At 45.0% G+C, this 12,797-nt stretch overlaps 1 long non-coding RNA gene across 3 annotated transcripts; it reads left to right on the top strand.

The window, feature by feature from the left end:
• The first annotated feature begins 720 nt into the window (after nucleotides 1–720).
• On the top strand, nucleotides 721–10,959 carry LOC109742410 (uncharacterized). Of its 3 annotated transcripts, none has more exons than XR_006672310.2 (7): nucleotides 721–1,097; nucleotides 1,173–1,253; nucleotides 1,403–2,055; nucleotides 2,956–3,120; nucleotides 3,209–3,373; nucleotides 3,577–3,650; nucleotides 10,341–10,959. It is a non-coding gene; the product is annotated as an uncharacterized lncRNA (long non-coding RNA). The 3 variants fall into 3 exon arrangements; XR_012205181.1 differs by lacking the exon at nucleotides 10,341–10,959 and adding an exon at nucleotides 3,808–3,918 and having other exon boundaries at nucleotides 726–1,097; XR_006672312.2 differs by having other exon boundaries at nucleotides 767–1,027.
• Nucleotides 10,960–12,797: the final 1,838 nt, after the last annotated feature.

The following is a 12,797-nucleotide window of genomic DNA, read 5'->3' as shown; positions in this document are numbered from 1 at the left end:
TGAAAATTATCCTAAAAATTAAAAAACTCTTCGTGTCTTACAAAATAGTTTATTGATTCATCAAATGTTCGTTCATTCAACAAATGATCATGGATTTAAAAAAATGTTTGTTAAATCAAACAAAATTCATGAATTTAAAAAATTGTTTCACCAAAACAATTTCCAAAAATGTTTCGATTCTAAAATGTTCGCCTAATCAAGAAAAATATTTTAAAAAATGTTCAGAATTAAAAAATGATTACAAACTGTATAAAATGTTCATGAATTTAAAAATTGTTCACGATTTTAGAAAATGTTTGAAAATCGGTAAAATTGTTCATGAATTTGAAAAATGTTAATGAGTTTAAAAGTATGTTCATGATTTTTCAAAAATTGTTCATGATTTTTCAAAAATTATTCATGATTTCATAAAAATGAGAGTGATAGTGTATATCAGTGATGCAGCAAAATATGGTCATGGCCATTGGGTGTTATGATTTTTTTTCTGGTTGCAACGCACGAACCGTTTTGCTAGTCTTTATCTTTACATAATAATAAAGCGGCTATCACTTCTGGTCGTACGTCGTTAGTGTGTTTGCAAAAAAAAAAACTCCCTATGGTTTAGAGTATTCAACCTACAATCCATATAATAAGTCAACTGAACCGGTATGACGAGATAAAAGAAAAAAAAACACCTCCCGATCTCATCTCGACCTCTAGGCTCCAGCACGTCGCCACCTCATGTCGGCCGCTCACCATCTACCCCCCGCGCATCACCACGGACGCTGCGGCTGTTGGCGGCTCCCCTCGCCCCTGCTACCATGGTACCGCCGGGACTCCTCCCCGCTGCTTCCACCTCGACAATGGTTCCCTCAACCCCGCTGGATTCGTCACCAGCCACTCCTTCCCGACGCACTCTGCCCGTCGTCGGTCCCATCCACCTGGCTCACGCTGCGAATACCGCCGCTGAGTGCATTGAAATCCAACGCATGGGACCTCGCCTCTTGCCGCCCCGCTCGAGGTTGGGCAACCCCTACCCTACTACAAGGTGAACTCTGCTTGAGTACACACCCACGGGGTGTCCGGCAGGGACTCCTTTGCCCGTTCTGCAAGCCGATGTAGGCACATAGAAGAACACCTTGACCCCTCAACGGAAACCCTTGCTCAATTGCTTCCCATCCTTGACTTTGCAGCATCGCCGTTTTGCTGACTTTGCCAAAATCTCGCCGTTTTGCGACTCCACTGAAATTTCGTCCGCCTGTTCTCCATGCATGGTACGAATGTTCAGTGCCTTCTGGCATATTGGTGTAGATTGAATCATACTGCTGATTTCTTATAATTTCGTCATCACGAAGATGTGTTCTTTTTGTATGGTTAATAGCTATTTTGATGCAGGCCTTAGTTTGGTTTTTTATGGCTGCAGGTTCATAATAATCTGGGTTGCACCAACTGCTTTTGGTTGGCGATGACTGCCATGCAGTTCTCGCCATGTTTGAACCACTCTTCACATGGACATCCCTATGCTCCTTATCTTACTGGTCACCATTATTGTTGATTGTTTCTCCTTCTGTTCTTTTATGTTATCCAATAGGTATTCTCTTACTACATATATTTCTGGAGGACTAAAGAGCATGCCATCCCTGATTAAACATTGGTTGTGTTGATAGATTAAACCCCAACATTTTCTATATGAATGTTCTTTCATCCAATTAATCATTTGTTTAGTTTTAGATATTAGACCCAAATTTGTTTATGCATTGGACTAGAAATAGCACAACTGCAATATTTTTTTTATTAATTTTCATAGTAAAGATTTTACAGCCGATGACCCACTGTACGCAGACCCCACATTCCGGTTAGCCTCATACTATGGAGATGTTTGACGAGATGTGCGGCAATAGTTTCAGTAAGTTCGTGTGCTCGATTTTAACATGGCAGATATGTCAATGTGTGCTTCTCAGTACTGTACGTGAGGTACCATGCGGGGTGGTGACCCGACATATGCTGGCAAGGCCAAAGAGTCGGCTCGCTTAGATCAGGCTGCTGGAGCCTCTTGTGCTCGGATGTCTGCTAGAGGTAAGTTTTGTAGCCTCTTTTTATTAGTAGATGTTCTTGGTGTCTTGAGTTACCATTCAGACCGTGTCTTCAGTGGAAGCTGCAGCTATGTTGCCTGGCCCTACTATTCCTGTACCATCTCATGCATTAGGTTTTCTGAAGTTTCAGCCAGCCCTATGCCATGTTCTTTGTTAGTGTTTCAAAACATATTATGTCTGTGCTCTCCTTTCTCTGTCTAAAATATCCATTATGCCATCCTTTTGGTCATATCACCGTAAAAGTCTGTGAGAGATGTTACAACAATAGTGATTATTTATTGTGAATTTCATCGGCATTCAAATACAGAGAAAACTGCAGGTTTCTAAGAATCAGATGTTTATGAAAGACTCTTTTCCTGAAACTTCCTAAAGTTTTTCAATCATTAATGGCAAATAGATTGATTTCCCCCTCCTTCTGCCGTGAACATTCAGTTTCCAAAATTGTTTGCATATGTGGAAAGCATGAGATTTCACATTTCAGACAATTCTCCAGCAAATGTATTTTTGTGTCTTTTGTTTCAAAATTAGACATGAGTTTTGCAATTTGATGGCTTAGACAGATGATTAGTACGATCTGCTGTTCCATTCAAATGGCACGAGTGGTTGCACCATGTAGGCAACTAGGCATTCGACCTGAAACAAATCTAGGATAATTTATTGAGATGTTAATTGCCTTGGAGCTTCTGGCTTAACTTGATCTCAGGCTGCACAACCCAGACGTGGAAAAGCATGTTATACAACATCTCATTTTCTACTAAGGTTTGGATCATAACAACGAGGCACAACCCATTATGGCTTTTCAATGACTATAGCAGAATGCAATGTCTTTCTAAGAATTGAAAATAAATTCGTTCATGTGCTTATTATCTTGTTTGGGTTACAGATACGCAGTAGGAAAGCAAGGACCAATTACGCTTGATCTGAAGTCATCAGCTTTTGACCCAAAGGAGAAAGTATGGACAAGGTTCCCACCAGAAGGCTCAAAATATACCCCTCCACAGAGTTCTTGTGATTTCAGATGGAAAGATTACTGCCTCCAAGTATTCTGGTTGGTCATCACCTCAGTGTCTAGATTAAGGTTTATCTATCATCAGTTACAATTCACATGCATTTTTTCTCATGAAATGAATTACAAGACATTGCGCAAGTTGTTCAAGGTTGATGCAGCAGATTGTATGCTATCCCTTTGTGGGGACCAGGCTCTCCGAGGGCTCTCATCCCCTGGTAAGAGTGGAAGCTTCTTTTATCTCACGAGCAATTATCATTACATGAGAAAGACGATGAAGAAATAGGGAGTAAAGGTTTGTGCTTCGTTGTTGTCTCATTCTAAATGTTTTCTGAACTTCAAAGACACTATAAAGTTTATACAGAATGCACGGAACACTTTTTGTCATGTAGATATTTCTGAAGATGTTATTTCACGATCTTTGCTCATCTAGAGCAACATATCTCCTTTGCCCAATGATTATTGTCCAAAACTTATCATGTTATTTTCTATCTACAGGTACTATGTTGCCTATTCAGGGACCTCACCTTCATGAGACTAGCAAGGGGTAGATGTTAGAAAGGAGATATGAGGTGAGTTTCTGAAGTTCACCATCCAATCCAGGCATCGAAGTTGAGCATTATTACTATTCAAAGGGATGAAGTATTAATCGGTTAATTTACTTTTACAGAAGTAAACCGGTTAGTATCTTACTGAATAACTATGATCTAGCTACAATTTTCAATGCAGTAATGTTTGTGCCCAGGCTCTGATCTGTGTGCCCTTTATGGTCGACTTGAAGACACTGACCATATCCTTTTTAGATGCGACCCAGATTCTGCTTTCTGGTGCTGCATTCGCTCCATTATGAATGTTTAATGGGATCCTCTCTCTTTTCATGAGCCAAGGGTCCTGGCTGTGAGCTTCTCTGGGCAAGTTAAGCGTATCTTTTGGTCTGGGTTTTCGGCATGTGTTGGGTGATATGGACCACTAGGAACAAATTTATGATTGGGCATATTTTTTCCAACAAACCTACTGACCCATTATTCAAACTTGTTTCTCGCCTACAGTTGTTAGAATAAAACGCTAATGCAAGATCATAGATGACACACCGAGGCATGATATTTGTTAACAAGGTTCACCAATAGGGCTACATCCCCGGGGCATGACTACGGGCGCTCCTCCCCAAGATATCGCAACACCGGCCGCCCGAGCGCCGGCTCAAGCCGTTGGCTCCCCCGCGTACCTGCTGCTATCAAGTCATCATGGGTTACAACTTGTGGTGCCCCTCGATATATAAGAGGTTTAGGATACAATGTGCCCGACTTCTACACGACTTGTACCTAACCACACCAATTACAACTCCAAGTCCATGTAACCCCTTGCGTACATAATATTCGACGCAAGTATAACAAACTCCACCTTGGCGAATATTCTCCACCACCTAAAAGTCATCCATGCTCGAACCTCCATGTACTCCGGACTTGGGTTGTCTTCTTTGTAGCTTACTGAGAGCTACCCGACGGGCCAGATTCGTCGCCACCATGGGACTCCACTGCTACTCCTGCAACTCCACTCTCCATGGCTCCACCTGCAACATTGCTCCCTTGCAACTTATAAAGATGTGAAGCCATCCTCTCTCCTATCATCACGGTCACCCCATCTTCCATGATTTCCATGGTCTTCTTATCCTGATTAGAATGAAATTCCATACCACCATCATGAAGAACACCAAGCAAAATTAGATTCCTCCTTAGCCCTGGCACATGCCTGACTCCCCGAATCATCCGCTCAACTCCGTAAAACATCTTGATTTCGATGTCACTGATGACCCACAAGTATAGGGTATCTATCGTAGTCCTTTCGATAAGTGAGAGTGTCGAACGAGGAGCAGAAGGAAATGACAAGCGGTTTTCAGCAAGGTATTCTCTGCAAGCACTGAAATTATCGGTAACAGATAGTTGTGTGATAAGATATATAATTCGTAACGGGTAACAAGTAACAAAAGTAACTAAGGTGCAGTAAGGTGGCCCAATCCTTTTTGTAGCAAAGGACAAGCCTGGACGAACTCTTATATAAAGCAAAGCCCTCCCGAGGACACATGGGAATTACTATCAAGTTAGTTTTCATCATGCTCATATGATTCTCGTTCATTACTTTGATAATTTGATATGTGGGTGGACCGGTGCTTGGGTGCTGCCCTTCCTTGGACAAGCCTCCCACTTATGATTAACCCCTCTCGAAAGCATCCACAACTATGAAAGAAGAATTAAGATAAATCTAACCATAGGATGAAACATATGGATCCAAATCAGCCCTTACGAAGCAACGCATAAACTAGGGTTTAAACTTCTGTCACTCTAGCAACCCATCATCTACTTATTACTTCCTAATGCCTTCCCCTATGCCCAAACAATGGTGAAGTGTCATGTAGTCGACGTTCACATAACACCACTAGAGGAAAGACAACATACATCTCATCAAAAATATCGAACGAATACCAAATTCACATGATTACTTATAACAAGACTTCTCCCATGTCCTCAGAAACAAACGTAACTAGTCACAAAGCATATTCATGTTCATAATTAGAGGAGTATTAATTATCATTAAGGATCTGAACATATGATCTTCCACAAAATAAACCAACTAGCATCAACTATAAGGAGTAATCAACACTACTAGCAACCCACACGTACCAATCTGAGGTTTTGAGACAGAGATCGGATACAAGAGATGAACTAGGGTTTGAGAGGAGATGGTGCTGGTGAAGATGTTGATGGAGATTGACCCCCTCTCGATGAGAGGATCGTTGGTGATGGCGATGGCTTTGATTTCCCCCTCCCGGAGGAAAGTTTCCCAGGCAGAACAGCTCCGCCGGAGCCCTAGATTGGTTCTGCCCAAGTTCCGCCTTGAGACGGCGGCGCTTCATCCCGAAAGCTTCCTTCTTTTTTTTCCAGGTCAAAACACACCATATAGCAGAAGATGAGCATCGGGGGCCTGCCAGGTGTCCCACAAGGCTGGGGGGCGCGCCCAGGGGGGTTGGGCGCGCCCCCACCCTTGTGGATGGCTGGTGGCCCCCCTCTGGTGGTTTCTTCGCCCAATATTTTTTTTTATTCCAAAATAATTCTCCGTGAAGTTTCAGGACTTTTGGAGTTGTGCAGAATAGGTCTAATATTTGCTCCTTTTCCTGTCCAGAATTCCAGCTGCCGGCATTCTCCCTCTTCATGTAAACCTTATAAAATAAGCGAGAAAATGCATAAGTATTGTGATATAATGTGTAATAACAGTCCATAATGCGATAAATATCAATATAAAAGCATGATGCAAAATGGACGTATCAGTCACCTACTCCAGCAACACGATAACCTGTGTCATCGCCCACATAGGCTAAACCAAACTCACCAGACTTGTACGAAGAGAACCACTCCCGGTTGGGCGTCGCATGAAAAGAGCAAGCTAAATCCAACATCCACGATTCATCTTTTGTTGACCGCATGTTTAATACTACGAGGACATCACTATCACTGTCCAAACCATCACCATGAGTAGCCGCATTAGCACTTGGCCCACCCTTCAGCTCCGGCATTCCCTCTTTATATGTCCCCAATCCTTGCACCTGTAGTACTGCACCTTTTTCTTCTCTTTCTTCCCCACCTCTTGTCCCTTCTTGAGTTGATAACCTTTAACTGCCAACCCCAAACCTTGAGTACTCTCCCTTTCTGCAGCATTCTTTTGCTTCCTCGACTCATGACCAAGCAAAGCTGCAGTGACTTCCTCATTATCGATGGTTGTCTTTCCATGTGTCAATGTAATGACCAAATACTCATAGGACGGTGGCAATGAAACAAGAAGTAGTGCCTTATCCTCATCCTCAGTCTTCACATCCAGATGCGCTAGATTCATGACCAATTGATCAAAGGCATTCACATGCTCCGCAAGATCCGACCCCTCCTGCATCTTCATCCTTGCTTCAAGTACAGCTTATTGGTCGCTGACTTGGACATATAACGACTTGCCAACTTGTCCCAAATTCCCTTAGGAGAATCTTCGTCCATGACATGATACATGACCTGATCCGCAAGACAAAGCCGTATGGTAGCGGCCGCCTGCACTTGCATATCCTCCTACGCATCGTCAACCTTGGTCGGCTTCGTCTCCTGCAAACCCTTCATGATTCCCTGTTGCGCCAGAAGATCCTTGACTCCTGTATGCCATAGACCGAAGTTACCCGTGGCATCGAATTTCTCTACATCAAACTTGGTGAACCCCGGCGCCATGCTGAGCCGCGATCTAACCGACCTGTTGCCGCCGGTCTTACCGCCCTTGTTTTCCTCTGCGACTTCCTCATGAAAAAGATCATTGATCCCGTATTCCTTGTCTGAAGCCATGCCCCAGTCCACGATCTACCAAGAAATATAACCTGCACAACCTTCGTGTCTGCCCTTCAGAAAAATCACTTGAAGCCTCTTGCCGCAACGCGCCGATTAATTCCGCCCACAGCAACTCATCCGCTCCACCTTTTCCCTGAATTCGTAGATTGATTTTGTGCGCTTTGCTAGCCTCCGTCGCCTATCCTTTTTATTTCTACTGGATACCGCCGGCCCTGTCCTTTCCTCTCTCACATAGAAAGCTGACCCAAGTCTGTCACAGTTCCCACCGTATCCAATCCCGAACGGACCATCATACACGCACAAGTCTCATTTTTATTTTTTTCCTTTTAATCGCAACCAGCAGCAGGTTTTGTTCCCAGGACCAAACACGTCTGCACGCACGTATCACCTTGTAGATCGGTTGGCCGCATGTTAATCCCCTAAACTCCTGCTTCGACACGATTTTCTTTCCTTGTGCGGTGCACCTCATACGAGGAGACTAGCTGCCGCACACCATGAAGCGTCGACTTCGCGTACGCAGCCTCGAACCGTAGCCTTCATTTCCTCTGTCTGTGTCCTTCTGAAAATTCCGCCGCTGTATGTTCGATAAGAAGCTCGCCCTTGTCTCTGATCTTGGTTCTTCGCCAGCGATCTGTACTACCCCGTCGCGCGTACTCACCGCACGCCAACCCTGCAGAAATAGTCGCCACCTCGTGCATCGACCGTGCAAGAGCGTGCTGTACCCTGGCCATCCACGTCGCCGACATAATCCGTCCATAGTGCCGCACCGCCGCCCTTGTACAACACCGAGCGCATCATCTTGATGCTCTCACACTCCGATCTATCCGGCCACCCCCACGTCTGGTCGCTAGTCTGATCACAAGCCAAATCCGTCACCTCCGCAACGTCTTCAACAGCCACTACGCCGGTCCGATCGCCACGTCTAGCCGATCCTTACCGACCGCAGCCCATCGAACGGTCCAGGCCTCCTGCCCGAAGTGTCTGACACCACCGACCACCTCCGCGATCGTTGCCATGCTCCACCTTGCACCAATCGGACGTTCCATGACACCCGTCGAGCATGATCCTCGTACCTCCGGATGATCTTCCGCATAGCCTTCTTGCAACCTTGCTCTGATATCACTTGTTAGATTAAAACGCTAATGCAAGATCATAGACGACACATCGAGGCACGATATTTGTTAACGAGGTTCACCGATAGGGCTACATACCCGGGGCATGACTACGGGCGCTGAGGGAGTCCTAGATTAATGGGTCCTCGGGCGTCCAGGCTATGTGACATGGGCCGGACTAATGGGCCACGAAGATACAAGATAGAAGGCTTTTCCCCGTGTCCGGATGGGACTCTCCTTTGTGTGGATGGCAAGCTTGGCGTTCGGATATGAAGATTCCATTCTCTGTAAACCGACTCTGTACAACCCTAGGCCCCTCCGGTGTCTATATAAACTGGAGGGTTTAGACCGTAGAGGAAATCATAATCATACAGGCTAGACATCTAGGGTTTAACCACTACGATCTCGAGGTAGATCTACTCTTGTAACCTCAATATTCAAAAAAGTCAATCAAGCAGGAAGTAGGGTATTACCTCCAGTAAGAGGGCCCGAACCTGGGTAAACATCGTGTCCCTATCTCCTGTTACCTTCGATCCTTAGACGCATAGTTCGGGACCCCCTACTCGAGATCTGCCGGTTTTGACAGCGACGTTGGTGCTTTCATTGAGAGTTCCACTGTGTCGTCATCAAAAGGCTGGATGGCTCCATCGATCATCTACAACAATACTGCCGTGAAGGAGATTTTTCTCCCCAGCCAGATCTTTGTATTTGGCGGCTTCGCACTGCGGGCCACCTTGCTTGGCCACCTGGAGCAGATCGACAGCTACGCCCCTGGGCATCAGATCAGTTTTGGAAATCTGAATTATGTCGCTGATATCCGAGGAGACTTGATCTTCCAAGGGTTCGCGGCCCCAACCACTGCTCTGGCCCTAGATCCGGAGCGCGTCACCAGGTCCGAAGACGGGAGCCGAGAGCCCGCCGGACTGCGGCCATAGAGCTCAACACGGGAGAACCGGAGGGAATAGTGTCACCGGCAGTCATCATAAAGCTGGGCTCCTCTCCGGGCACTAGCTCCGAACCCTCGAAGTCCGCATCATGCGAGATCGGCCAGGGAACTCTTGTCCCGCCCAACTCCACGGACTCTCGCTTCCTCGTTCAGACCTCGCTCTTAAACGAGGCTTTGGACTTAATGCGATCCCTCACCATCACAGAGGAATCGCTCCCGATTTGCGCCCAGCCTAGACTAGGGGCTGAAGGCAGGGAATTTTACTTCCCACCCACCACCCACTTTGTAGCCACCGTCGAGGATCTAACCGACATGCTCGATTACGCCTCCGAGCACATCGACGGTATGGACGATGATGCCGGAGAGGAGCAGACCCAAAACCCGCTGTTCACCGGACGCTGGACGGCCCCTTCCTCATACGACGTGTACATGGTGGACACACCTAAAGAAGGCGATGATGAGAAGGATCCGGTCGAGGACGAACCTCCTGAGATACCACCAAAGCGACGACGTCAGCGGTGGCGCTCTAAATCGCGTCGCGGAAGAGATAGCAATACTGGCACCGGAGACCATAATACTCCGGAGAATGCCGAAGACCAAGAAGACCCCATCGAACCAACATCCGAACAGGACGATCGGGAGGAAGGGCAAGTCGACCCTGACGAGCAAGTGATACGTCTCCAACGTATCTATAATTTTTTATTGTTCCATGCTATATTATATTCTGTTTTGGATGTTTAATGGGCTTTATTATACACTTTTATATTATTTTTGGGACTAACCTATTAACCGGAGGCCCAACCCGAACTGCTGTTTTTTTGCCTATTTCAGTGTTTCGAAGGAAAAGGATATCAAATGGAGTCCAAACGGAATGAAACCTTCGGGAATGTGATTTTCGGAACAAACGTGATCCAGAGGACTTGGAGTGGACGCTAAGCAACCAACGAGGAAGCCACGAGGCAGGGGGCGCGCCTACCCCTCCTGGGTGTGCCCTCCACCCTCGTGGGCCCCTCGTGGCTCCACCGACCTACTTCTTCCTCCTATATATACTTATGTAGCCCCAAACCATCAGAACATGAGCCAAAACCGTATTTCCACCGCCGCAACCTTTTGTACCCGTGAGATCCCATCTTGGGGCCTTTTTCGGCGCTCCACCGGAGGGGGCATTGATAACGGAGGGCTTCTACATCAACACCATAGCCTCTCCGATGATGTGTGAGTAGTTTACCTCAGACCTTCGGGTCCATAGTTATTAGCTAGATGGATTCTTCTCTCTCTTTGGATCTCAATACAAAGTTCTCCTCGATTCTCTTGGAGATCTATTTGATGTAACTCTTCTTTTGCGGTGTGTTTGTCGAGATCCGATGAATTGTGGGTTTATGATCAAGATTATCTATGAACAATATTTGAATCTCCTCTGAATTCTTTTATGTATGATTGGTTATCTTTGCAAGTCTCTTTAAATTATCAGTTTGGTTTGGCCTACTAGATTGATCTTTCTTGCAATGGGAGAAGTGCTTAGATTTGGGTTCAATCTTGCGGTGCTCGATCCCAGTGACAGTAGGGGAAACGACACATATTATATTGTTGCCATCGAGGATAAAAAGATGGGGTTTATATCATATTACATGAGTTTATCCCTCTACATCATGTCATCTTGCTTAAAGCATTACTCTGTTCTTATGAACTTAATACTCTAGATGCATGCTGGATAGCGGTCGATGTGTGGAGTAATAGTAGTAGATGCAGGCAGGAGTCGGTCTACTTGTCACGGACGTGATGCCTATATACATGATCATACCTAGATATTCTCATAACTATGCTCAATTCTATCAATTGCTCGACAGTAATTCATTTACCCACCGTAATACTTATGCTATCTTGAGAGAAGCCACTAGTAAAACCTATGCCCCCCGGGTCTATTTTCCATCATATTAATCTCCCGTCAACAAGCTATTTCTTTTGCCGTTTACTTTGCTTTCTTTACTTTTAGTCTTTATCATAAAAATACCAAAAATAATATCTTATCATCTCTACCAGATCTCACTTTTGCAAGTGGCCGTGAAGGGATTGACAACCCCTTTTATCGCGTTGGTTGCAAGGTTCTTATTTTTTGTGTAGGTGTGTGGGACTTGAGCGTGGCCTCCTACTGGATTGATACCTTGGTTCTCAAAAACTAAGGGAAATACTTACGCTACTTTACTGCATCATGCTACCTCTTGAGCACTGCGTTGGTTTTCCCTTGAAGAGGAAAGGGTGATGCAGCAAAGTAGCGTAAGTATTTCCCTCAGTTTTTGAGAACCAAGGTATCAACCCAGTAGGAGGCTACGCGCGAGTCCCTCGCACCTACACAAAACAAGTAAATCCTCGCAACCAACGCGATAAGGGGTTGTCAATCCCTTCACGGTCACTTACGAGAGTGAGATATGATAGGATAATATTTTTAGTATTTTTGTGATAAAGATGCAAAGTAAAATAAAAGCAAAGTAAAAAAGCAAAGGAAATAAATAAGTGTTGGAAGATTACTATGATGAAGATAGACCCGAGGGCCATAGGTTTCATAGTGGCTTCTCTCAAGAGCATAAGTGTTTTACGGTGGGTGAACAAATTACTGTTGAGCAATTGACAGAATTGAGCATAGTTATGAGAATATCTAGGTATGATCATGTATATAGGCATCACGTCCGAGACAAGTAGACCGACTCCTGCCTGCATCTACTACTATTACTCCACTCATCGACCGCTATCCAGCATGCATCTAGAGTATTAAGTTCATAAAAACAGAGTAACGCCTTAAGCAAGATGACATGATGTAGAGGGATAAATTCATGCAATATGATAAAAAAACCATCTTGTTATCCTCGATGGCAACAATACAATACGTGCCTTGCTGCCCCTACTGTCACTGGGAAAGGACACCGCAAGATTGAACCCAAAGCTAAGCACTTCTCCCATTGCAAGAAAGATCAATCTAGTAGGCCAAACCAAACTGATAATTCGAAGAGACTTGCAAAGATAACCAATCATACATAAAAGAATTCAGAGAAGATTCAAATATTGTTCATAGGTAAACTTGATCATAAACTCACAATTCATCGGTCTCAACAAACACACCGCAAAAGAAGATTACATCGAATAGATCTCCACAAGAGAGGGGGAGAACATTGTATTGAGATCCAAAAAGAGAGAAGAAGCCATCTAGCTACTAACTATGGACCCGAAGGTCTGAGATAAACTACTCACACTTCATCGGAGAGGCTATGATGATGATGTAGAAGCCCTCCGTGA

Source organism: Aegilops tauschii, chromosome 3, assembly GCF_002575655.3.
Source record: "Aegilops tauschii subsp. strangulata cultivar AL8/78 chromosome 3, Aet v6.0, whole genome shotgun sequence".
NCBI classification, from domain to species: Eukaryota; Viridiplantae; Streptophyta; class Magnoliopsida; order Poales; family Poaceae; genus Aegilops; species Aegilops tauschii.
This window is presented reverse-complemented; position numbering and strand designations above follow the sequence as displayed.